Source organism: Scyliorhinus canicula, chromosome 3 (assembly GCF_902713615.1).
Source record: "Scyliorhinus canicula chromosome 3, sScyCan1.1, whole genome shotgun sequence".
NCBI classification, from domain to species: Eukaryota; Metazoa; Chordata; class Chondrichthyes; order Carcharhiniformes; family Scyliorhinidae; genus Scyliorhinus; species Scyliorhinus canicula.
In genome coordinates this window covers 209,797,976-209,823,030 of record NC_052148.1, presented here as the reverse complement: position 1 = coordinate 209,823,030, position 25,055 = coordinate 209,797,976, and the positions used below count along the sequence as shown (strand labels likewise).

Genomic DNA, 25,055 nt, shown 5'->3' with positions numbered 1-25,055 from the left:
AGAAGGAGGCCAGTCGGCCCTTCGAGTCTGCACCGACCCACTTAAGCCCTCACTTCCACCCTATCACCCAATAACCCCTCCTAACCTTTTTGGACACTAAGGGCAATTCAGCATGACCAATCCACCTAACCTGCATGTCTTAGGACTGTGGGAGGAAACCAGTGCACACGGGGGAAACCCACGCAGACACGAGTAGAACATGCAGACTCCGCACAGACAGTGACCTAGCAGAGAAATAAACCAGCGACACTGGCACTGTGAACAATGCTAGTCACTTGTGCTACCATGCTGCCCTTGGTTTCTGAGCACCTCGACCTGTCAACTGCTGAAAATTGCTAAACCTCGACCGTATTTTCTTCCAAGTACCAGTCAGGAAGGGGAAGTCCGACTTTAATCCCTCCAAGCACATTGTAAGACAGTCCTCTCCACTCCCGCACTCCCCCCAGGGAAATACTGTAGACAGAATTGCGCTCCTTGGCTGCCCAGTCCCACTACGTTCCAAGCAGGCTTGAGTAAGTCCAGATTACTTAGCAGGAGGAAGAAACAACATCAAACGTATCTATACCCTTGGCGAAGATTTCCTTTATGGTTAGATATTCCATTGCGTATTGAATATGTGTGCAACAATTATACACAAAAGACCATTTGGCTATAGTCTGCCAGAATGGTGCATTGCAGAATAAAGTAAACCTTCTGCGCTCTTATGACAATTTATAAAATTAATGTTGTGAAACTTACAAATTTATAAAATCTTTATGTTTTTTAAGCTAAATGGCAAACAAATAATTAACTGAGTAAGAGTTAAAAGAAAAATCAAAAACTTGGTTTCTGTACTCGCTTTCAAATGTCATCAGAAAGGAAGAGCAGGAGCTGATTCATCTGCTCCTGTTTGACAAGCTTCCTTTATTTTATGTAAAGAAGGAAACATAATTATGTGAACCAACACTGGAAGCCGACTACACAAAGGTTTGTTCATGTGTAACAAAATGGATCACAACAGTCGAAGTTCCTGGCTTTTAACATTGTCATACCCAGTCTGAAACAATTTTAAGAATGAGCAAAACTTGGTTGATAAGCTGAAAGGGATATATTCACCAAGTGATCAAGAATTCCTCTCACACACACATTCAAACACACACAGAGGAAATGTTAAATTTTCATTAATAAATATTATGTGGGGTATACTTGTAAGGCACTCTTTCTAGTCTATGATAGGCACACAAGGGGTTCCTTTCCTCCTGTACCGATTTATTAATCGAGAAATAACATTTATTAGCATTGCAAATGGAAATACCCTTTACCTCCAGTACTGCCCGAGGTTGTTCATCATGAACAGACTGCTAGTAACTAGAGTGGTTGTTTGCTCTGCAGCTCTCAAGAGATTAATTATTTTCTGCCTTGAAACCATAAGTTGGGGTTCTGGATCTATAAATAATAGAGCCTACTTGCATTGTAACCCCCATGCCATGCCACAAGTTTGTACATAGTCAAATACAGGGAATACAACTGGAAGTAAGTATCTTGTATAATGTTTGATCTTCAGAGATACAGACAACTCGAGGTTTAGTTTTGCTGGGAAAAAGTGCATGGTAACATCAAATTTCAGTATTTGGAGCCAGCAGAAGAGCACTAAGGTCACTAGTCTTGAGATTATATAAGGTTACCACGAGTCATGGGAAGGGAAAAAGGAGAAAAATAGAATGCTTTTTTAAGCAAAGAGGGAGAAAATAACAGCTGGTATCTTAGCCTTGGACACCTGGAAATGACTTGCAGGGTACATCCATCTCTAGGGTGAGCAGCCACTTAAAGAAACTTTCATGATCAGCGTCAAAGGTTTTGTGGAAAAAATAACATTTCCAAGCCCTGAATAAAGAGGTTAACTATAGTCATCTATGGTCATTTCCAGCAATTTTGCCTTTCATTATCTAGACGGCAGCACGGTGGCACAGTGGTTATCATTGCTGCCTCACAGCGCTGGCCTTGGGTGACTGCGTGGAGTTTGCACATTCTCCCCGTGTCTGTGTGGGTTGCCCCCGAGGTGCTCCGGTTTCCTCCCACAGCCCAAAGATGTGCAGGTTAGGTGGGGATAGGGTGGAGGAGTGGGCTTATGTAGGGTCCTCTTTTGGAGGGTCAATGTAGATCCGATGACCAAATGGCCTCCTTCTGAACTGTAGGGATTCTATGGATTCAATAACCTATTGACTGAAGGACACTACAAATGACTTCTGGTTTCCAAGGATCATTACAAACTGAAATACTTGTGATAAAAATGATCATGATGATTTTGTAGGCTAATCACCTAAACTTGGAGTGCCTAATATTTTTGATGATGTGGAGATGCCGGCGTTGGACTGGGGTGAGCACAGTAAGAAGTCTTACAACACCCGGTTAAAGTCCAACAGGTTTGTTTCAAACACAAGCTTTCGGAGCGCAGCTCCTTCCTCAGGGGAATGGCGAGGTATGTTCCAGAAACATTTATATAGACAAAGTCAGAGATGCTGGACAATGCTTGGAATGCGAGCCTGGACTTGCAAAATCCTACCAACTGTTCTGGCTTGAGACAATTCACACCTCTTTAACCTGTGATTATCCCTCTCCCTGGATCTGTAATGATTTGATTACCTGCAAATGCTCGCATTCCAAGCATTGTCCAGCATCTCTGACTTTGTCTATGTAAATGTTTCTGGAACATACCTCGCCATTCACCTGAAGAAGGAGCCGTGCTCCGAAAGCTCGTGTTTGAAACAAACCTGTTGGACTTTAACCGGGTGTTGTAAGACTTCTTACAATATTATTGAAATAGGGCCTTCATTGTTATCCTTCACAGAGCCACGCTCTGGAATTGAATTTAACAACCATGGCAGTGCTTCGTTCACCAGAGGAAAGCAAGTGTCAACCAGGTCCTGACCATTCCCAGGAACCCAAATGGGATAAAATGTCAGGCAGCTAACTGTCTGCCATTGGGATTCCCACCCCTTTAAAGGTCAATCATAGGGCCTGCAACTCCCAGCAATGTCACTCAGAACAGTGACCACACTGGGACTGCAGCAGGCCTCGAGCAGCAGCTGTGCAGCAGAATCCTGAAGAGAGGTGAGTGGGTCAGACTCACCGGAGCCAATCAGGCAGGCTTTGGCGAAGGAGTAGGGTGATGTTAGTGTAGGGGGTGGAGGAGGCTCTTTCTGTGGCACTGGCCCTCACCACCGGGTGCACATTGCGGCAACCCCATGTAACATACAGTGCTCAATTAGCCACTTAAGGCTCTCAGTTATCCTCTTGGCAGTCTGGCTGTCCTCAACCTTCTCTGCCCCAACTTCATTGCAGGGAGTCCAAGAGGTAACTGGCTCAACACCCTGTAGCTTTCCAAAGTTATATAGCAACCCCTCCCCCCACCCCCGCTTCTGAGCCTGCTCCCAGGTGGCCATGGTGGGGTGATAATTAAATTCCCCCCTGAATGGGCATTGCCCATCAACTATGTGATGAATGTCAGCAGTTAACCACAGAGCCAAGCTGATTTGACAACACGCTCAAGGTAAATTTCACAGTACGTTGATGTGGGTAAAGCCAACAAGAACACTTTGAAAACCTCCTTTCTGTGACTGAGCAACATGTCAGTGCATATGCGTGTGAGTGTAATGTGTGAGTATATGTGTGAGAAAGTTTGTATATTAGTGTGGTGCCAGTGTGTACATTTGTGTGTGAGTGTGTTTATGTGAGAGTGATGTGTGTGTATATGTGTGAGGGAGTTTGTCTATTAGTGTGTGAGCATGTTTGTGTGAGAGTGATGAGTGTGTAAATGTGTGAGAGAGTTTGTATATTAGTGTGGTGCCAGCATGTATATTAGTGTGTGAGTATGTTTGTGTGAGAGTGATGTGTGTGTATGTGCAGGCAAGGAGGGTTGCCAACTCCTGTTCATTGAAAAAGATGGTGTAAAGAATGGCTATATCCATTTTTGGGTATGGTTAGAGTTTCTCCAGTCCTATAGCCAGAATCTGGAGACCCCACAAGGCTTACTTACCACTGATCCATAGGATTCATTTGAATATTATGGGCAAGCAATGGGCAATTGTTGTCCCTCCTGAAGCAGGTCATTGATTTGAAGATGAACAATTTGTGCTGGCTGCCAAAAAGTGCTTAATTGGTTGTGCTGCACTTTGGGATTTCCTGGGAAATGCAAAGTGCTTTGTAAATTCTCCCAGCAACTCTGATTAACTCACTGGTAATTCTGGTAGAGTTTCTACGCTATTTTCCCAATCTTTTTCAGTAAGGTTGGCCAGTGGCTTTGAAGCACTGTTATTAAATTCACTGAGAAATAAACCTATGGGGAAGATAAACTGTACAAATATTACATGATGATTTATTATGTCTAACTGTACATGATAATGCGTAGCAAGTAATGCTCAATTTGCATTGTTTATGTTTCAGTTCTCATCAGGAAACTATTAAGGATCCTTTTTTTTCATTCCCAATGTACATGTATCATATTGTTCTGTATTTTCCCAATATCACTATGGTAGATTGTGAAACAGGCTTGCCTTTGTTTATGAGTGTGACTAATTTAATTAGGCTGGAGACAGTTAGAATGCAAGGGTAAAATCATCAAAAAGGAGTTAGGTGTGAAAGCAAGTATTTTGAAGTGGAGATGAACAGGGCTAAACTGGGATAACAGTGGGCAGCGTGAGTAAAAAATTGCATTAGGAAAATAAGGGGGGTGACTTGAAGTTTAACTATTGTATTTCGAAAGGAGAATGTACAATTGGCAAAAATCATAAATGAATAAAGCAAAATATTGAGTTTATTTTTACCCAGATGTATTAGCCATAAAAAAATTAATGAAAGGTCTGTATATTCTAGGAAAGGGAACTTCCAAAAGGATGTAAAACAATAGAGTTAAAGATGAAGGTGGAAAATCAAATATAAAGAGTGAGTGAAGGCTGTATGAATAAGTGTGGCCATCATGAGATCCTGAAGCGCATGTGTGCTGAAACAGACCTATGAAGAAAACACCCTCAGAGAAGACAAGTGTTGTATCTGCAGGTTTTGATACGCGCTTGTCTTTCCCAGTATCGAGTGAAGAGGGAGAAGCCTGTGTAATACTTCCCCTCTAGCAACAGAGGATATTTGTGGTAATCTTACTTGAATTCCTATCGAGAAAATCTATGAGGGCTGTTGCCTAAAAGGGGTGTTTAGTGTTGAGTTTAACTAAGGCAAAATATTTTGGAAAATGTTAATGGAACTACTGTTAATTGTGTAAATGTAATCCTGCATGTTTAAGTTTTCTTTTCTTTTATAAATAAATGTTTACATTTTATATTTAAAATCTCCAAAAGTGGTTAGAAATTTTTACCCCTCACTTCACCTTCTCATAACAAAATACAAATTGCATATCATTCTGATAGCTTGCCCATGTTTATCTTTGGGATTTCAACAGCCTGGTAATTGCTATCTGCCAAACCTTAACACTTAGCTGCCATTGTATCTCCTCTCCGTGCCCATTCTGGGTGTGCTCACTGGCCTCATGAGTCATCTCTTCAATAGGTAACTGTTGGCATTCAGAAGCCATCCATCCAGGGCATCAGGGCTGCTGAAAATGTCTGGCAACTGTTAATTTTGCAGAATGGAAATGACAACAAACTTGGCAAATACAGTAACAGAGAGCAAGGAAAATACGGGCGAAAGACGGGACGAACGGCCAAAGCAGAGGTGAACGCGTGACGACAACGGCAGCGAAAACCACCCAGGAGAAGCAAGTAACAACACCAACACCAAATCCATTCTCGTTTGCCCTCTCTGTATTGGACATAACCAATGTAATTGTTTCTCTGGCACCCAAATGTATATGTACCTCCCCAATTTTCCCCCTCCCCCCACACAACAGGTGCCTACTTATTTGTTAAAAATAATATTGCTAACTGTACAGAGTTGCTATTGTTGAGCTAGTGCACAATAAACCAGTTTTGTTTTTTGTTTTTTATTGTTTTTTCTCTTTTTTTTCTCTTCTCTTCTATATATATATTATTCTGTGTACATAACTGTAAATGTACTTTGTTCAAAAACCCAATAAAAAACGTTTAAAAATAAAAAATATTTGCAGAATGAAGGAATCATGGCTACTTCCTGGGTGCCTGCATTATCCATCGATGATGTCCGCAGACCAGCTGGATGTTCAATGAAAGCCATTCCTGTTAATAAAGGTGCAGGCTGTCCAGCCGGAGCCTTTATGACAATGTACACTTAGTTAATGGCTCCCTGTACCCTGAGGAAAGCTGCAATCACTGCAAACCCTCTGGCTCTGACGAGTTGACTCTGTTCACCCAACGTGAAGGAGATGCCATTCCGTCCCCTTAAGACTCAGTGAAGACCTTGATGCAGTGGTGTGCAGCAGGTTGTGTTACATCACTGAGGTTGCCACTGGCTGCCTGAAAGGACCACCTTGTAAAGGACCACCAATGATGTTGAGCGCAAAAGTGATCTTTAGAACTACAGACATTAGGTGACCTTAAATGTAGTCGGAGGAGCCCTCCCCTGCCACTGTTTCACCAAATCATGTGACTGTGGCTCTTGAGAGCCTGAGCTTTCTCTTGCATTGTGTTACAGATATTTTCAGTTAGTTCAGTCTTTGCCTGTATACTCAAAGGGCTGCATATGCCCTTCTAGCTCTCCGTTGAGTTGACGGCTTCATCACCCTCTGGGTCTAGCACAACTCTGGAACCAACATGGCCCGCCAGTGCAACCTGGACCTCCCGCTCTGCCCTTCTTCCTTTCACTCTCCCCTTCCTCCTCCTCACTGGAGGTTATGTCAGGGCAGCATGGTAGCACAAGTGAATAGCACTGTGGCTTCACAGCGCCAGGGTCCCAGGTTCGATTCCCCGCTGGGTCACTGTCTGTGCGGAGTCTGCACGTTCTCCCCGTGTCTGCGTGGGTTTCCTCCGGGTGCTCCGGTTTCCTCCCACAGTCCAAAGACATGCAGGTTAGGTGGATTGGCCATGCTAAGTTTCCCTTAGTGTCCAAAAAGGTTAGGAGGGGTTATTGGGTTACGCCGATAGGGTGGAAGGGCTTAATGTGGGTCGGTGCAGACTCGATGGGCCGAATGGCCTCCTTCTGCACTGTGTGTTCTATGTTCTATGAGGTGCCGCAATCCTTATTCTTTTGGCGAGTTTAAAATCTAGGGTGATATGGACATCTCAGCAGAAGGAGGAAGGCCTCTAATTGAGATAGGTTTTAAATGGAAATTCTATTTCCTGCATGAAGCATTTCCAGCAGTCACAGAACCCGGAACTGCAAAACTGAAACTCGGGGCTCAACTGCAGCATTTAAACCTGCCCAAATAAACTACTCCAAAAAACAACAAGCGTTTGATTGCAGACACTGCATATTATTCAGATCAATTGCTGCATTAATGAGCTTAAACACCCATTTTAATTAAATTTGAAGAACACAAGCGGGCTCCCCATCTTTAACTCTGCCTGCCAGCTGTATTATCCGGAACCAGCATGACAACATCAGGTTGTCTTGCTCTTCAAAATTCACCTCTTTAATCAAGCTGTTAGTCACACAACCTGATATCTATCTCCTTTATCGGCACATTGCCAATTTTAATTTTCATTGCACATCTGCGAAATGACTTGGAGTAGGTTCTATATAAATGCACGACTTAATTGATTGATAAGGGGAAGAATTAAATGGTTATCATACAGAATATGAAAGCACTAGCTACCAAATTATACTTAAATGGATATTCACCCATTTAAAATTACGGGGCTGTTGTATAATTTTCCACAAAGAAATACACATCGAACAAGAAAGAATCCTGGGCGGGTTTCTCCGTCGGCCAACGGCAAAATCAGGAAAGGCGATTGGGCGGAGAATCTGTTTTGACCCAAAAATCATGGCGGGCCATGATCACACCAAATCACAATTCCCGTTGCTTCGACAGCGGCGTCAATGCTTTCTACTCCGCACGTACAACCAGCAATGGTGGCCTTCCTCCTAGTCGCCTCAGCCCTGGGGCATGCACTATGGCTGTATGAGCTGGAGCTGCTCGAGAAGGAGGAGGAAGCTGCAGCAGTGGATCCTTCCCCAGAGGAACAGGAGGCAGCCGTTGAGGAAGGAGAGCCAACCGCCCAACAGGCCGAGGAGGGGGAGGAGGAGGTGTAATGTAGGCGCCGCATGAGGCCTCGCAAGTACCGGCAGCGCCTGTCATTCGAGGACCTGCCGGATAGGGCATGTCGTCCATGGCTCAGGCTGAGTAGGATGAGTATGCGATATATCTGACAGTACATGGAGCACCTGACACCGCAGGGGAATGGGAAAGGACACCCGCTGTCGGTGGTCACCAAGGTGGCCCAGCAAGCCACTCAGTTAAAGGGCAATTGGGGATGGGCAACAAATGCTGACTCAGTCAGCGGCACCCATATCCCAAGAACATATTTTTTAAAAATCAGAATCTAAAAGGCAATTGCAACAAATCTGAAGCAAATACAATTCAAATGAAGTTAATATTCAAATCTCCTTCCAACATTTTATTCCATGTTTAAAATCATTGCTAAATCTCAATGCTCAGTTCACAGTGTGTTTCAAATCGGTTATCCTTTTAGAGATATAACAGCCCCCAAATCATTAAACCAGAATCTAGATCCAATCTCTGATTTTCTCTAAAGTTGGTCTTCAGAATTTGAACCTTAAAGTGTTCGAGATTTGAGATTTAAAAAAAATAAATTTACTGCACCCAATTCTTTGTCTCCAATTAAGGATCAATTTAGCATGGCTAATCCAGCTACCCTGCACATTTTTGGGTTGTGGGGGTGAGACCCACGCACAGGGAGAACGTGCAAACTCCACACGGACAGTGACCCGTGGCCGGAATGGAACCTGGGACCTCGGCGCCGTGAGGCAACATGGCTCATCTAGATTTGAGATTTTAGTTGCCCAGCCGAGTTGTATTTTCCTCTCCAGTAGCAACTGGAAAGTAAGAACAAGTTTCACTTTGCAGGGATGCAATACTAATTTTTGGACTTGACTTGTTTTTGACGTGAAGCAACTTGCCCATCCGTATTAAACATCCTTCTGCTGAATTCTTTCAGTGTACACGTTCTGAATATAAAACACACAGAGAGCAACTGGAGGGAAATATCTCTGCCTTGGATTCGGCAGAGTTGAACTCACGAGAAATTTCAAATGTTGGGAAGGAAAAGCTATCCGTGCTTTCAAGGACCAGCTGTCGAAAGTCCGTATTGGAGAGGTATAACTGCATTGCTCATTTGAGAACACTGTTGGCTGTCAGTTTGTCGGATTGAGAAAAACATGTTAGCACTGGTGATCAGATTGAGCTGTCAAACCATTTCAACGGAATGCTCTGATTACTGCAGTGACTGACACAACAAGCAGAATATTCTGGACTAAATACAGGCATGTCAAGTGATGCAAGTCTTCCATTCACCATGTTTAATCGAATGCTGATCCTGTCGGTTCAGCCTCATTAGAATTCCCCCACCAAGATATCTGCATCAACAATTTTTGCCATTGGCCTGAGACAGCAACTCCGATACAGCTGCAAGATTTCAAGTCCTGCAGCAGTGTGTTAAAGGAGTCATTGAGTCACAGAAGGAGGTCATTCAGCCCATCAAGCCTCGGCTGGCACCGCGTGGAGCACTCCAGTCAGTCCCATTCCCCTGCTCTATTCCCAGAGCAAAGTGAGAGCTGCATTTTTTCCAATGTTGCTAGCACCAAAAGTTCTTTTGTTCTTTGTTTGTTCTGAATCAAAAATAAATTTCGTACTCTAAATTTTAAGAAAAACTTGCTTCGTGAAGACATCAATTGACGAGGACCAATAAGGGGATGTGCAAAGGCTATTTGGTCGATTGCTGAATTGCTCTTTGTCAGTGGCATTGGGGATGCAGGAAGAATGGCCATTGTATGTGGTCCTGGCACCAGTCCACTGGTGCTACTGATGTGGCCCTTGCGTATATAAGGGCATCACTGGCATCCCAGTTGGCAATATCAGCATCTCGTGCTATATTGCCTTCATCTTCTTTGTTCCCATCATTTTCCCCTTCCTCCTTGGAATATTCCACAGGTGATTTACACTTTATTTCTGTTGTAATGCTAAATCTGGCTGCCATGCAGGGTTGTGCAGACAGTTGCACACACAGTTTGAAGTGTCTCCGAGGAGTCACTGCTTACGTTTGGTCAAAGGTACAAAGATGTCAGGGAGATTGGATTGCTGATGGATGAAATGATTTGAACAGTTCCCAAGGAATCTTATGCACCTTTAGAAATATCTTTCCATCAGTCCATATACCAACTGCACATTGATGGAGGTGAAGCCCCTGCAGTTGATCAGTGCACCTGGTTGAGCTGTGTATGCCTGCATTGTCATGAGTGTACATTCAATGATACGCTATGGACCTGTGGGAAGCCAGCCAGAGCGGCAGAGCCAAATGCATGATCAATCTGAAGTGCTGGTAAAGTTCACTGAATTGCTGTGCCTGGCAAACAAGTCATCATTTGTGACTTGCTGACTTTGTGACTAGGATGGCACAGTAGCACAGTGGTTGGCACTGTTGCTTGCCAGCGCCAGGGTCCCTGGTTCGATTCCCGGCTTGGGTCACTGTCTGTATGGAGTCTGCATGTTCTCCCCGTGTCTGCGTGGGTTTCCTCCGGGTGATCCGGTTTCCTCCCACAAGACCCGAAAGATGTGCTGTTAGTTGAATTGGACATTCTAACTTCTCCCTCAGTGTACCCGACCAGGCGCCAGAATGTGGCGACGAGGGGATTTTCACAATAACTTCATTGCAGTGTTAATGTTAGCCCACTTGTGACACTAATAAAGAATATTATTATTACGTGAGATCTGGGTATGTCGCCTTCAGAGCAGTTGAACAACCCGGACGCTAAAACATTGAAGACAGTGGTGACATTGCAGCCACAGGAAATGTATTACTGTCAGGACCAACAGCAGGTTTTCTTCTCACTGGAGGCTGCACTTGACTAGCACCACCTTACATAACAACCTGAGCCTTCTGATGTACTGCTGCTCCGACAGTTAAACAAAATCAGCATCTGCCCATACATCCTTTGTCAGGCTGATACCCTTTCCTCTGCTGCCCTCTCTGCTGTTACCCTCTCCTCTGCTGCACTGTCCTCTGCTGCCCTCTCTGCAGCTGCCCTCTCCACTGACGCCCTCTCTGCTGCTGTCCTGTCCTCTGCTGCCCTCTCTGCTGTTACCCTCTCCTCTGCTGCCCTCTCTACTGCTGCCCTCTCCACTGCTGCCCTCTCCACTGCTGCCCTCTCCACTGACGCCCTCTCTGCTGCTGTCCTGTCCTCTGCTGCCCTCTCTGCTGCTGCCCTCTCTGCAGCTGCCCTGTCCTCTGCTGCCCTCTCTGCTGCTGCCCTCTCCACTGATTCCCTCTCCACTGCTGCCCTCTCCACTGCTGCCCTCTCCACTGCTGCCCTCTCCACTGCTACCCTTTCCTCTGCTGCCCTCTCTGCTGCTGCCCTCTCCACTGCTGCCCTCTCCACTGCTGCCCTCTCCACTGCTGCCCTCTCCACTGCTGCCCTCTCCACTGCTGCCCTCTCCACTACAGCCCTCTCCACTACAGCCCTCTCCACTGCTGCCCTCTCTGCTGCTGCCCTCTCCACTGCTGCCCTCTCTGTAGCTACCCTCTCCTCTGCTGCCCTCTCTGCTGCTGCCCTCTCCACTACAGCCCTCTCCACTGCTGCCCTCTCTGCTGCCCTCTCTGCTGCTGCCCTCTCCACTGCTGCCCTCTCTGCTGCTGCCCTCTCCTCTGCTGCCCTCTCTGCTGCTGCCCTCTCCACTACACCCCTCTCCACTGCTGCCCTCTCCTCTGCTGCCCTCTCTGCTGCTGCCCTCTCCTCTGCTGCCCTCTCTGCTGCTGCCCTCTCCACTGCTGCCCTCTCCTCTGCTGCTGCCCTCTCTGTAGCTACCCTCTCCTCTGCTGCCCTATCTGCTGCTGCCCTCTCCTCTGCTGCCCTCTCTGTAGCTACCCTCTCCTCTGCTGCCCTCTCTGCTGCTGCCCTCTCCACTACAGCCCTCTCCACTACAGCCCTCTCCACTGCTGCCCTCTCTGCTGCTGCCCTCTCTGCTGCTGCCCTCTCCTCTGCTGCCCTCTCTGCTGCTGCCCTGTCATCTGCTGCACTCTCTGCTGCTGCCCTCTCTGCTGCTGCACTCTCTGCTGCTGCCCTCTCTGTAGCTACCCTCTCCTCTGCTGCCCTCTCTGTAGCTACCCTCTCCACTGCTGCCCTCTCCACTGCTATGTTCTCCACTGCTGTTCACTTCCCTGCTGCCTTCTCTGCTGCGGCCTATTCCGCTGCTTTCCTATCTTCTGCTGCCCTCTCCACTGCTACCCTCTCCCCTGCTGCCTACTCTGCTGCTGCACTCTCCTCTCCTCTGTGCATTGCCAGAGCTGTCACAGTAGATCTGGACATTGTTGCTCTTCTTCTGAAGTCCATTTTAAGGCAGCCATTCACCACCTATTCTGATGTGAAAACCTCCAAACTATAGAAAATATACTCCTAGCAAAAATACTGTGAATGGTTCCTTTCCCACCAGCAGGTAAAAAAGCAGCTTTGGGCACTGAGAATTCACTCTGATCCCCAATTCCTGGTGTTTTCTTGCCTTCCCACGAATTTTAAGAAATTCGGAAAACTCATAGGCTAGTTAATAAATTTAAAAGCATGTTGATATATCACTCCAATTGGACTAATAATTGAATTAATAAACAGCTTGCCCCTGCCGAGGTGGTTGTGCACAACTAACAAAAGGTTGCCTGAGTTAAACATGGAAGTCATCAGGTTGGACCCGGCTTCAATTGGTTGACACTTCCCCCTTCTCCCCAACCCATTCCAAAACTTGCACCCTCGATCAAGTTACAATTCCCTCATTATGACTGCCATTTTTCAGTCCAATGCCTGTGGAATTGAATGGAGGATGGAAGCATCAACTCCAATCATTTCCAACAGGTTTGCATTTTGAGACAAGCTTACTGTCTACAGTTGGCCGGCATTTTACATGCCCAACGCTGAGCCCCTTTCAAAATGGCTGCACCAGCATCACTGGGGTTAACGGGCGGGAAAACATCCCATTTTGAAACCATTATCGCCCCATTAACAGCGAACAAAGCAAGTTAAAATCAGACCCCGGTGATGCTCGAACAATGACTCCAGAAGCGAGATTGGATGACAATTGAAGGCTTTATTGGACTAGATGTTTCTCCCAGCAGCGCAGGTATAGAATGCAGCTGCTAGGGAGACGCAGGCTCTTATACTCCGCTTTACTGAGCAGAACCAGCAGCAGGCAGGCTTCACCAATAATCTTCCTGTCTCAGGTACCTCCCACACCAATGATCTTACAGCCTCAACCTAGGTACCGTAATACCCCTAATACCAACTACCACACCCGGGAAAATGACAACACAGGGAAATTGCAATGACAAACAATTGGCTGCATCTATAATATGCATCTCCAATTCATCCTTTGCATACATTTAAAGTGATTGACACCACAGGACCTTGACATCTCCATAGAGTTGCACGAATTACATACTGCATTTTGGAACTGAATTATTTTGTCCTTTTGTTTGAGAGCGGGAGAGGTTGGAGGCTTCCCCTTAAATCATGTTGCTATAAAAACGACAATATGTCAGGCCACATTTGCAAAACAGAGGCTATCGACAATGTACACGACAAGTGCAAAAAATTCAAGCAAAGCAGATTGGGGACACAAATCCAGATGAAGGAATTTAACATTTTCCTGAATTAAACTGAATCACCAGTGTCTGAATTGCGAGTGTGATTCAACAGAGACAGGTTTGTTTATACAGTTACTGTCTTTGGCTCCATTATTTCCACAGTACAGGAAGAACTGATGTCGCATGACTGGACATTAAAGTTTGCCAATCTCTTCATCAACAAAGATACAGAAGTGCTAAAACATCCCCAAATGATTATATTGGGGATTGTTCTTGACATGGAAACGTATGTCTGTTTACTTTCCTCTCAGTTTGACTGTTTCCTGTTCCTGTTTCAAATTGGTGTGAATTACAATTACTAAAAGTGCACTATAGAAACCCAGGGAAGAGATTTTCAAATAGACAATACACACGCACAAATGTTTATACATGTGCACATGATCAATTAATGTCATTTTCAAACATGCTTGGGTCTAATTAGATCTGATGTGATATAATGATGCATTTAAAACAAGGTGAATGAGAAAGTGGATGTAAAAGCTTAGAGTATTTGATATCAACTTGATCATCGGTTATCAGTTGTAATAAGCTTTGTCCAAAATGAGTGAAAATTACACATTCCAAAATAATATTTATATTTACAAAATCCTATTACTTTATTCTCAAACTATTGAATCATTTTGTCTGGTGACTTTGACACGTCTGGGCTCTTCTGTGAGGGATATCTTGTGGCTGGAAATTGAACATTTCTTTGCACTCTGTAGCACCATCAACCAAAGCCTGATTGGATATATGATGTGGAGATGCCGGTGTTGGACTGGGGTGAACACAGTAAGAAGTCTTTCAACACCAGGTTAAAGTCCAACAGGTTTGTTTCAAACATGAGCTTTCGGAGCACTGCTCCTTCCTCAGGTGAATGAAGAGGTATTCATTCACCTCTTCATTCACCTGAGGAAGGAGCAGTGCTCCGAAAGCTAGTGTTTGAAATAAACATGTTGGACTTTAACGTGGTGTTGTAAGACTTCTTATTGATTGGATATATTTAGGGTTCTATGCAAGATAATGGCCTAGATCTTCCGGTACTGCTGGATGCATTGCCACTGCCCACAACGTTTGTACTGATCTGACGGTACTGCATGTTTCTTCTGGGATCTTCCAATTCTGGCTGAAGAAGAATTGCTCCCGGGCTCTCCCAGCAGAGTAACTCGCTGGGCATGAGCCAGATTAGCATATTAAAATGAGTTTTTAAATATGCAGGATTGGCTCTAAGCTGAATTTCCCCAGCTCTCTCAACTCTCCCACGCTCCAGCACCACGTAAAGCCGGTACGAATCACTGCTGGTCTCCACGAAAGAAGGCCAGACATGATGGCCACTCTGGGGGGTTCGGAGGCCATTTTAGCCCCCTGGTGATTCGGGACATGGCAGGGCACAGCCCTGGCACTGTCCCTGGTACCCTGGCAGTTCTAACCTGGCAGTGCTACCCTGGCAGTGCTAACCTGGCAGTGACATTAGGGGCGGTCCAGTAGAGGAATGACCTAAAGGGAGACCCATTGGGAGGGCCCCAAACCCAGAATTCCTTGGTGGGGGGGGGGGGGGGGGGGGGGGGGGGGGGGGAGGGGGGCAGGGGGTTCATGCCAGCAATCCTTGGGGGAGGAGTTGATGATGGCAAGGATGTGAAGGGTGGAATGATGCCGGCGACGATGGGGGTTGGACGGGTAACCCTGATGACTGCATTGTGTGGGGTGGGGCGACTCTAACATTTAGTGGTGGGTGGAGGTTGCCCCTCTATGGTCAAGAGTGGGGATGTTCCTATTGTCTGTGGGGGGGGGGGGGGGGGGGGGGGGTTGCAATATCTGTCAGCAAAGGGTGATCCAGGGACCCAGAGAGGCTGAAAGATACATCTCAGCTGCTACTGTTTCCTCCGAAGTCAGAGGCATGGTGTGGTTCTCCATCTACCGATGAGGTGGTCAAACCCTCAAGATGTTTTCAGCCCTTGGCACCCTTATAACTAGACAATGCTGGCAGACATGAGAGGACTGAGCGTTAATATGGGGAGGAGGGCATTAACATTCCATGGGTGGGATGTGTGGGGGAACTGGGGGCCAGGTGCGGCGTGGTTTTACTGTGTCGTCAATGTGGGAGGAGAGAGAAAGTTAGTGCTGCTATTCTTACTGTGCGGGGATGAAGTGCTGAGTTTGCACAGGGGTTTGCGGAGCACGGCGCCATGAAATAACAGCGTGGAGGATCCATATGGGTGAAGAAAGTGATTTTAACCACAAGTGCACTGTTAAGAGGCATCTTGGAGCCCTGGACCCTGATGCTGGATGCTGAGAACCACATCAGTGCCATCCACCATGCCCTGTTTTGTTTGGGTGAAAACGCTTTGGCCTATTTAGTTTACAAAGTGAAAGTGACCAGTGTATTGCCAGTTGAAAACAGAGCACTTGTTATTTGGAGGTGATACATCCACAAACTACATGCTGAGAGATCTGGTATATGTATTAACAGTGGCTTGGCACAATCCATCAGCATGAAGGGCAGCACGGTGGCACAGTGGTTAGCACTCCTGCCTCAGAGCTCTAGGGTCCTGGGTTCAATTCCGGCCTCGGCTGACTGTGTGGAGTTTGCACTTTCTCCCCATGTCTGCGTGGGTTTCCTCCCGGTGTTCCGGTTTCCTCCCACAGTCCAAAGATGTTCAGGTTAGGTGGATTGGCCATGCTAAATTGGCCCTTGATGTCCAAAAGTTTAGATCAGGTTACTGGGTTACAGGGATAGGATGGAGGCATGGGCTCAAATAGGGTGCTCTTTCCAAGGGTCAGTGCAGACTTGATGGGCTGAATGGCCTCCTTCTGCACTGTAAATTCTATGATTCTATGAAAGTATAATTCTTTTGTGACCTTCACCGCAGTGAGAAGAGCAGCTCCCTTTCAAGAAGTTGAAAAGGGCAGCCAGGATCACACTGGTTCCTTTAATCTCACATGGGATGCAGGAGTGAAGAAAGGTTCCTCTGACATTCCCAAGTAAATGCCTTGTGGGATCTGTGAATGAGGGTATTGGAGACAAAACCAATGCCTCAATATTTACTGTGCCCACATGAATCTCACCTTCTATATCAAAATGATGGAATTTAGAGAAACTCCTCTAGGAACACAGGGCTAAATCGCTGGCTTTGAAAGCAGACCAAGGCAGGCCAGCAGCACGGTTCGATTCCCGTAACAGCCTTCCCGAACAGGCGCTGGAATGTGGCGACTAGATAACTTCACAGTAACTTCATTTGAAGCCTACTTGTGACAATAAGCAAATTACATTTTTACATTTACATTATCAGTAGTTTGTTGAAAGTTCTCATGTAGCAACAATCAGCAATGTTATCGAAAAATATGATTGGAAACCAGTGTCCAAAATGGTGCTCTCCACAGGAAAAGGTATTAATTATCCAAACTGAATTCAATTAAATATTCATATTTATAAAAATAGTCACGATGTTCTTTGAAAGAGTCAGAAGACTAACATTTTAAGATAAAAGCAAATTACTGCGGATGGTAGGGGCTGGTTTAGCTCACTGGGCTAAATCGCTGGCTTTTAAAGCAGACCAAGCAAGCCAGCAGCACGGTTCGATTCCCGTACCAGCCTCCCCGGACAGGCGCCGGAATGTGGTGACTAGGGGCTTTTCACAGTAACTTCGTTGAAGCCTACTCGTGACAATAAGCGATTTTCATTTCATGTTGGAATCTGAAACCAAAACAGAAAATTTTGGAATATCTCAGCAGGTCTGACAGCATCTGTGGAGAGTGAACAGAGATAACATTTTGAGTCTGGATGGCTTTTTGTCATTTTAAGGCCCCAGCATCGACAGAACCCTCCATGAAGCTTCGGCTGGGTATTTCCTTTCGCGATGCTACTGGTTGTTGTAACTGGAGTCTGGTTGAGATTCTTTTTTGCAAGTTTATTTTTCTTCCTTCGAACGGAGATTCTTTCTTTCTCCCTAAAGTTGATTATTCTACTTCGGAAGAACGCCTGGTACCATGTGGAATTCTCCACTTTGCTTTACCTGGAGGCTTGGATGCATAGTGTCGAATAAAGAATACCAAGCTTTGTTAACAAACAAAGCTAATTTATTAACAATACTAACTAAGGTTTGTATGCATTCCTTTTTTTTTATATAATTTTTATTGGAATTTTTTACAGAAAATATAAAACATAACGACAAACAATGAAATGCAACAAAATAACCCATAATAACTGTGACACCCCCAGACCGTATCGGCGCATGTATCACATCCCCCCACCCCCCCAACCCTAATGAACAACAAAAGAACTTAAAAAATATTAAAATTAAATAAACAAACAGTCATTGTCGCCCCCCCCCCCCTTTTCCCTCCCCCCTTTTCCCTCCCCTTTTCCCTCCCCGGGTTGCTGCTGCTGCTGTCCCAGTACCCTATCATTGAGCCAGAAAGTCGAGAAAAGGCTGCCACCGCCTAAAGAACCCTTGTACCGACCCTCTCAGGGCGAATTTGACCTTCTCTAGCTTAATGAAACCCGCCATGTCATTGATCCAGGTCTCCACGCTTGGGGGCCTCGCATCCTTCCATTGTAGCAAGATCCTTGGTTTGTATGCATTCCTAAAGTACAAGGTTACTACATTAAACTATGCTATCTCTAACTACAGAACTCTCAAATACACAACTGCTCTCATGCCTCACCATCTTCTACTGCCTTTTAACTCCCACATGTCGCAGCATCAATGCCTTATATACTTGCAACTGTAGCTCCCTCTAGTGGTTACTCTAGACATTTCATTAACCCATGCAGTTCTTACAGTTATGATAATACCACAGTCTGGCCTATGTTAGTTCTGAATCCACTTTGTATGGTTGAGTTCAGCTCTGTGGTCGAAGAAGGTGAAGCCTCAGTGTTATAATTTCTTCTTTGCAGGGAAAAAGGTGACTCTAACCAACAGAGTGGCCTCCCTCTAGCCCCATTTTCATTTGACTCCTAAAGCCCTGTCACACGCATGCCCACATCAAAACCCTGCAGCCAGTAGGTGTAGCTTTTTGAATTGACCAGTAATGCAGCAACACCTTGCATTTATCTAGTGCCCTCAACATAGTGAAACATCACACCCCGGTTCACAGGAGTGTTAACAGACAAAACTTGAAACCGAGTGAAATGTTAGGGCAGGTCACCAAAACCTGGTCAAAGAGACAGTGCCTCAAAGGAAGTGATAGAGGGAGAAAGGCAGAGTAATTTAGGGAGAAGATTCCAGAGTTTACAGCCACAAGCACAGCCGCCAACACACCAGGGTAAAGGAAATAATCAAGGATCAGGAAAAGATGGTCAGCAAATCATAGAATTTACAGTGCAGAAGGAAGCCATTTGGCCGATCAGGTCCACACCGGCCCTTGGAAAGAGCACCCTATTTAAGCCCACGCCTCCACCCTGTCCCTGTAACCCAGTAATTTCATCTCACATTTTGGATACTGAGGGGCAATTTATCATGGTCAATCCACCTAACCTGCACATCTTTGGACTGTGGGAGGAAACCGGAGCACCCGGAGGATACCTACACAGACATAGGGCAGCATGGTAGCACAAGTGGCTAGCACTGCGGCTGCACAGCGCCCCAGGTTCGATTCCCCGCTGGGGAATGTGCAGAGTCTGCACGTTCTCCCTGTGGCTACGTGGGTTTCCTCCGGGTGCTCCGGTTTCCTCCCACAGTCCAAAGACATGCAGGTTAGGTGGATTGGCCATAATAAATTGCCCTTAGTGACCAAAAAATATGTTAGGAGGGGTTATTGGGTTACGGGGATAGGGTGGAAGTGAGGGCTTAAGTGGGTCAGTGCAGACTCGATGGGCTGAATGGCCTCCTTCTGCACTGTTCACCACCTTCAACATTGAGTCGCTCCACCATCCATGCACTGAAGCAGCAGTGTGTGCAATCTAAAAAATGCAATGCAGCAACTCACCAAGCTTCCTTCAATAGAACCTTCCAAAAACGCAACCTATATCACCTAGAACAACAAATGCAGCAGAGGCTTAGGAACACCACCATCTGCAAGTTCCTCTACAAGTCATACACCATCTTTACTTGGAACAATATCAGTGTTCCTTCACTGTTGCTAAAACAACAACCTGGGACACCCTTCCTAACAGCACTTTAGGTGTTCCTGCACCATTTAGACTGCAACGGTTCAAGAAGGTGATTCACCATCACCTTCTCTCAGGAACTTAAGGATAGGACCATAGGTGAACCACGTTTGCTGAAATGGTAGTGAAATTTAAAGTACCGAACTAGGTTTACTATGTGTTTAGGAGAAGCAAAGGGGTTGAAAGAAAAGAAAATAGAGACTTGAGCCATAGTTGCAAAAAAATAGACAATCTGGGAAGTATGGAGAGCTGTGGGATGCTGTTTGTTGCTAGAGGCTAGTCAGGAGAAAACATCCAGTGGACTGCGGTTCTTGGCATCAGTCCCTCTCATCGGCTGGTTTTATATTTAGTCACCCACTGAGGAGGGAGGCTGGAGACTCTTTAACGGGAGTATTAAGCATAAAGAAAAGCTGCATGTGCTTTCCTTCAGCTGTCTAAATATGACATCCTGACTTTTTAAAAAGCTATTTAATGCAGTTCACACCAAATTGCTGAGTAGAATAAATGCACTTTATATTATGAGAAAAAAAACCCTCGTAGTGCCCCTCAGCTGCATTTGCCGTAATGTACAATCAGCACGGTCCATAATTAAATCACTGATTCTTCCCGATCAGCAACATTGGAAATTATTATTTTAGACACGAATAAGTTGAAGACGTGCGCAAACTAATCAATTCCATTTGAAATTATTTGGACTGCGATTATTATCGTTTTAAAATAAGTTGTGCACTTTCTAAGTTGTAGTGCAAATATTACTGAAGTTTTGAAACTGTTTATAATCATTGCAGAAACTGTTTTCTGCAATGTTTCACTTTAGAAAACAGAACAAATGCAAAACAGCATCTTGGTTTCCATTCTCTTATTTCCACAATAAATTGCCTTCTAATTATTTGTGGCTGACCATTAACAGTTTCCTGGCCCGAGTCTACAGCCTGTCCTTGAATGTGGTCCAACACTAGAGCCTCTGACTCCTGCCCAAGTCATTGTGCAGCCTTCAACTCCCTCCCATACCGAGTCAGGAGCCTGCTCAAAGCTTTGAGCAATGAGCAGATTGTCAAGGTTTCTGCCCACAAGGCAATGAAAAAAAGGCAACCCCCATTAAAATCAACAACTTCCCCTTATGTGTGAAGTTTTTAACAGGGGCTTCTTGTAATGCTGCTGACGTTAACACAGGGGAAACTCAGCAAATTATATCATAACTCCAGAAAAATATTTAACAGCCATCCAGTTTCCAATAAATTAGATCATCCTACAAACTATGTTTTATTATTTAACAGAGTAAACGAGGTGGAACATAAACAGCAGGGCAGGTTTTGCAGAGCTTTGCACAATTTGGCCTAATGTTTTTATTAGTTTAAGTGCAATGTGGTATTGTGCTCCAGGCCAGTATATGATTGCTAGCAAAGCTATAAACACTATGCAGGTGAAATATATGGCGGGGGTGGGGGGGGGGGGGGGGAGAGAGAGGCTTGGCCCCAGTCTGCAGCGTATTGTCCCCATCCCTGTACCCCCCCCACCCACCCAATAAACCTAGCCTTATTGGACTAATTCCAAGACAGAAAAGAGAAATGCACATGAGGTGAGCTGGTGGGGCAGTGGTAATGTCACTGCTCTAGTAATCCAGGGACCCAGGCTAATCCTTTGGCAACACATGTTCAAATCCCAACACGGCAGCTGGTGGAATTTAAATTCCTACTAATAAAACTTGAAATCATTGTCGATTATCACAAAAACTAATTTGGTTCACTAATACTCGTTTTGGGAAAGAAACCTGTTATCCTTACCTGGTCTGGTCTACCTGTGACTCCAGACCTACAGACTCTTAACTGCACTCTGAAACTGTTCAGTTGTAGAAAACCAGCAAAGTCAGTAAGGAATAAAGGCTAAGCACCAGAAGCAATAATGACGCATCCAGCCCTGCTGACTCTGCAAAGTACTCCTTACTCACTTCTAGAGGGTTGTGCCAAAAGTGGAGAGCTGTCCTATAAGGTAGTCAAGCAACAACTTGCCAAAGCCATTCTCACCGAATAATACCTTATAGACAACGTCCCAGACCATCACCATCACCATCTCTGATATGTTCTGCCCCATTGGAACAATAGCGGAGGAGGCAGCACAATGGTATTCCATCAGGAGGGAGTTGCTCCGGGAGTCCTCAACGTTGATTCTGGATCAGTGAGGTTTAATAGCATCAGGTCAAACATGGGCAAGCAAACATCCAGCTGATTACCACCAATGTTAACCCCTCGCCTCCACCTACCCAACCTCCAGCTGATCAGTCAGTACCCCTCCATGTTGAACACCAATTGGAAGAAGGTGGCAAGGGCACAGAATGTATCCCAGGTGAGGGACTTTGATCTCCATCACCGAGTAGCACTGCTACTGACTAAGATGTCCAAGTCATAAAGATCATTGTTGCTAGACTGGGTCTGTGGCAGGTAGTGAGGGAACCATCAAAAAGGAAAATCCTACTTGATCCTCACCCTCACCATTCTACCTGTCTGTGGTGGTATGATTAGCATAGCTGCCTGCCATTGGTGCAGAACACCGGCTTAGCATTGGCCCTGCTCGTTCATGTGCCTCTCGACCGGTTGGTTGAGACCAGTCACGTGATGGCTCCCCGATTGAGCGAGAGGCTGAGTTAACACCGCCTCCAGGGCGGGGTATAAATACCCAGTACTCCCGGCGGTCGTCCTTCTACTGTAATTGACCGCAGGGCTTAACATCTAGTATATTAAAGCCATACTTTTGTTCAGCAACTCGTCTCGCGTTCAATTGATAGTACATCAATTTAATATACTAGAAATTTGAAGATGGAGCTCCGGATCAAGCCCAACTGCCTCCGCATCAGACCGCAAACTCCAAACGCATCGGCAATCTTCAAGCATTGGCTGGCGTGTTTCGATAACTATCTGGCGACCGCAAGCAGCCCCCCCACCATGGCACAGAAACGTCATATTCTCCATTCCAGCATGGACATGGCGGCCTACACGATGATAGAGGAAGAAAAGGAATATGACGTGGCCATGGATACGCTAAAAGGACAATGTCTTAAGCTGGTAAACCGAGTGTACGCCCGACATCTGCTGGCTACCAGACAACAATTCCCCGGTGAGGCCTTAGATGATTTTTACCGGGCCTTCGCTGTCCTGGGGAGGAATTGCGCCTGCCTCCAAGTTTCAGCTTCTGAGCACATGGAACTTTTATTCAGAGATGCTTATGTGGCTGGGATGCAGTCCGCCGCAATCCGCCAGCGGCTGCTGGAAAAAGACGACCTCAGCCTAACTGAGGCACGGACTCTCTCCACCTCCCTGGAGGTCGCCGACTTAAACGCCCGCGCCTATGTCCCCAGCCGCGCTGCAGCGCCCTGGGCCTCCTGGCACGCTTCCCCACCGCCATCCGCCACTCCCGACCCCCCTCAGGCCTGCGCCGCGGGACACCCCGACAAGTCCGCGGGGCCCCGCTGCTATTTCTGTGGGCTTGCCAAACACCCCCGCAAACGCTACCCGGCCCGCTCTGCCCTTTGTAAGAGCTGCGGGAAGAAGGGCCATTTTTCGACGGTCTGCAAGGCCAAATCGGTCGCTGCTGTGCCGCGCAGCGACCGGGGATCTCCTCCTCCGGGCCCTTCATGGCCCTTCCAGTGCACCACGTCAATCAACCCCCCCCCCCCCCCCGCGCCCCCGGGCCTCTGCGTCCGGCCTGCGCGCCTCTCTGCCCCTGCTCTCAGCCGCTCCGATCGGCCCGCCGGCGCCGCTAACCCCGCCCCCAGCAACCACGAGGGTCCTGCGGGCGCCGCCATCTTGGACCCCGGACACCACGTGCGGGTCCTGGGCGCTGCCATCTTGGGGCCCCGATCCCACGTGCGGGTCCTGGGCGCCGCCATCTTGGGGCCCCGACTCCACATGCGGGTCCTGGGCGCTGCCATCCTGGACTGGCACACAAGGTCCTGCCAGCACCTACTCGGCCGACGACGACGACTATGGATCTTCTCCACGGTTCGCGGTCATTCACCTCGACCAGTCACGTCCACGCACGCTCACCAAGACGACGACTCAAATCCACCTCAACGGGCACGAGACGGACTACCTGCTGGACTCTGGGAGCACGGAAAGCTTCGTACACCCTGACACGGTAAGACGCTGTGCGCTCCCTGTCCACCCTGTAAAACACAAAATCGGGTTAGCCTCAGGTTCGCACTCCGCCCGCATCACCGGGTGCTGCATCGCGGACCTCACGGTCCAGGGGAAGGTTTTAAAAAATTATAAACTCCTTATCCTCCCCGACCTTTGCGCACCAGCACTCCTAGGACTGGACTTTCAGTGCAACCTGCAGAGCTTGACCTTCCAATTCGGCGGCCCTATACCCCCCCTCACTGTCTGCAGCCTCGCGTTCCTCAAAGTAGACCCCCCCTCCTTGTTTGCTAATCTCACCCCCCGATTGCAAACCCGTCGCGACCCGGAGCAGACGGTACAGCGCCCAGGACTGGACCTTCATCAGGTCCGAGGTCCATAGGTTGCTGAAGGAAGGGGTCATCGAGGCCAGCAACAGTCCCTGGCGAGCCCAAGTGCTGGTGGTCCGGACTGGGGAGGAAAACCAGATGGTCATCGACTACAGTCAGACCATCAACCGGTTTACGCAACTGGATGCGTATCCTCTCCCCCGTATTTCCACCATGGTAAACGAGATTGCGAAATACGACTTCCAGTTGCGGCTATGACCAGCTAAGTCACACGTTTGGCTGCTCCTGCGAGGAAGGTGTTTTCGGGCCGATTGGAGGGCCCCTAACGGCGCTGGAACGACGATTCCCGGTGGGGGAAGGTTCCCAGAGGAGAACCCTGCAAAACTTATGGTCGTCACCCGAAGTGGGGCTGAAAAAAAAGCGGCAGCAGCTCCCCGAAAAAAGCGGGGGAAGAAACCCAAAATGGCGGCCGGCGGCGCACCCGAGGACTGGAGGAAATGGGCGGAGGAGCAGCAGGCCGTTCTCCTGCGCTTCTTCACGGAGCTGAAAGTGGAGCTGCTGGAGTCGATGAACGCGACGACCACCAGGCTGATGGGAGCCCAGGCGACCCAAGAGGTGTCAATTCGGGAGCTGCAGCAGGAGATGGCTGTGAGGGAGGAGGAGGCCACGGTCCTCGTGGGAAAGGTGGAGGTGCACGAGGCACTCCACCTGAAATGGCAAAACCAACTGGAGGAGATGGATA

General features: G+C 47.0%; 1 long non-coding RNA gene across 1 annotated transcript in view; it reads left to right on the top strand.

Annotated features, from left to right (window-relative positions):
• The window catches only part of LOC119963271, a 40,713-nt gene extending 34,882 nt beyond the window's left edge, over nucleotides 1–5,831 (top strand). Inside the window, exon 3 of the long non-coding RNA XR_005460059.1 lies at nucleotides 5,614–5,831. This is a non-coding gene — a long non-coding RNA (uncharacterized LOC119963271). The remainder of the gene's footprint in view (nucleotides 1–5,613) is intronic.
• Nucleotides 5,832–25,055: the final 19,224 nt, after the last annotated feature.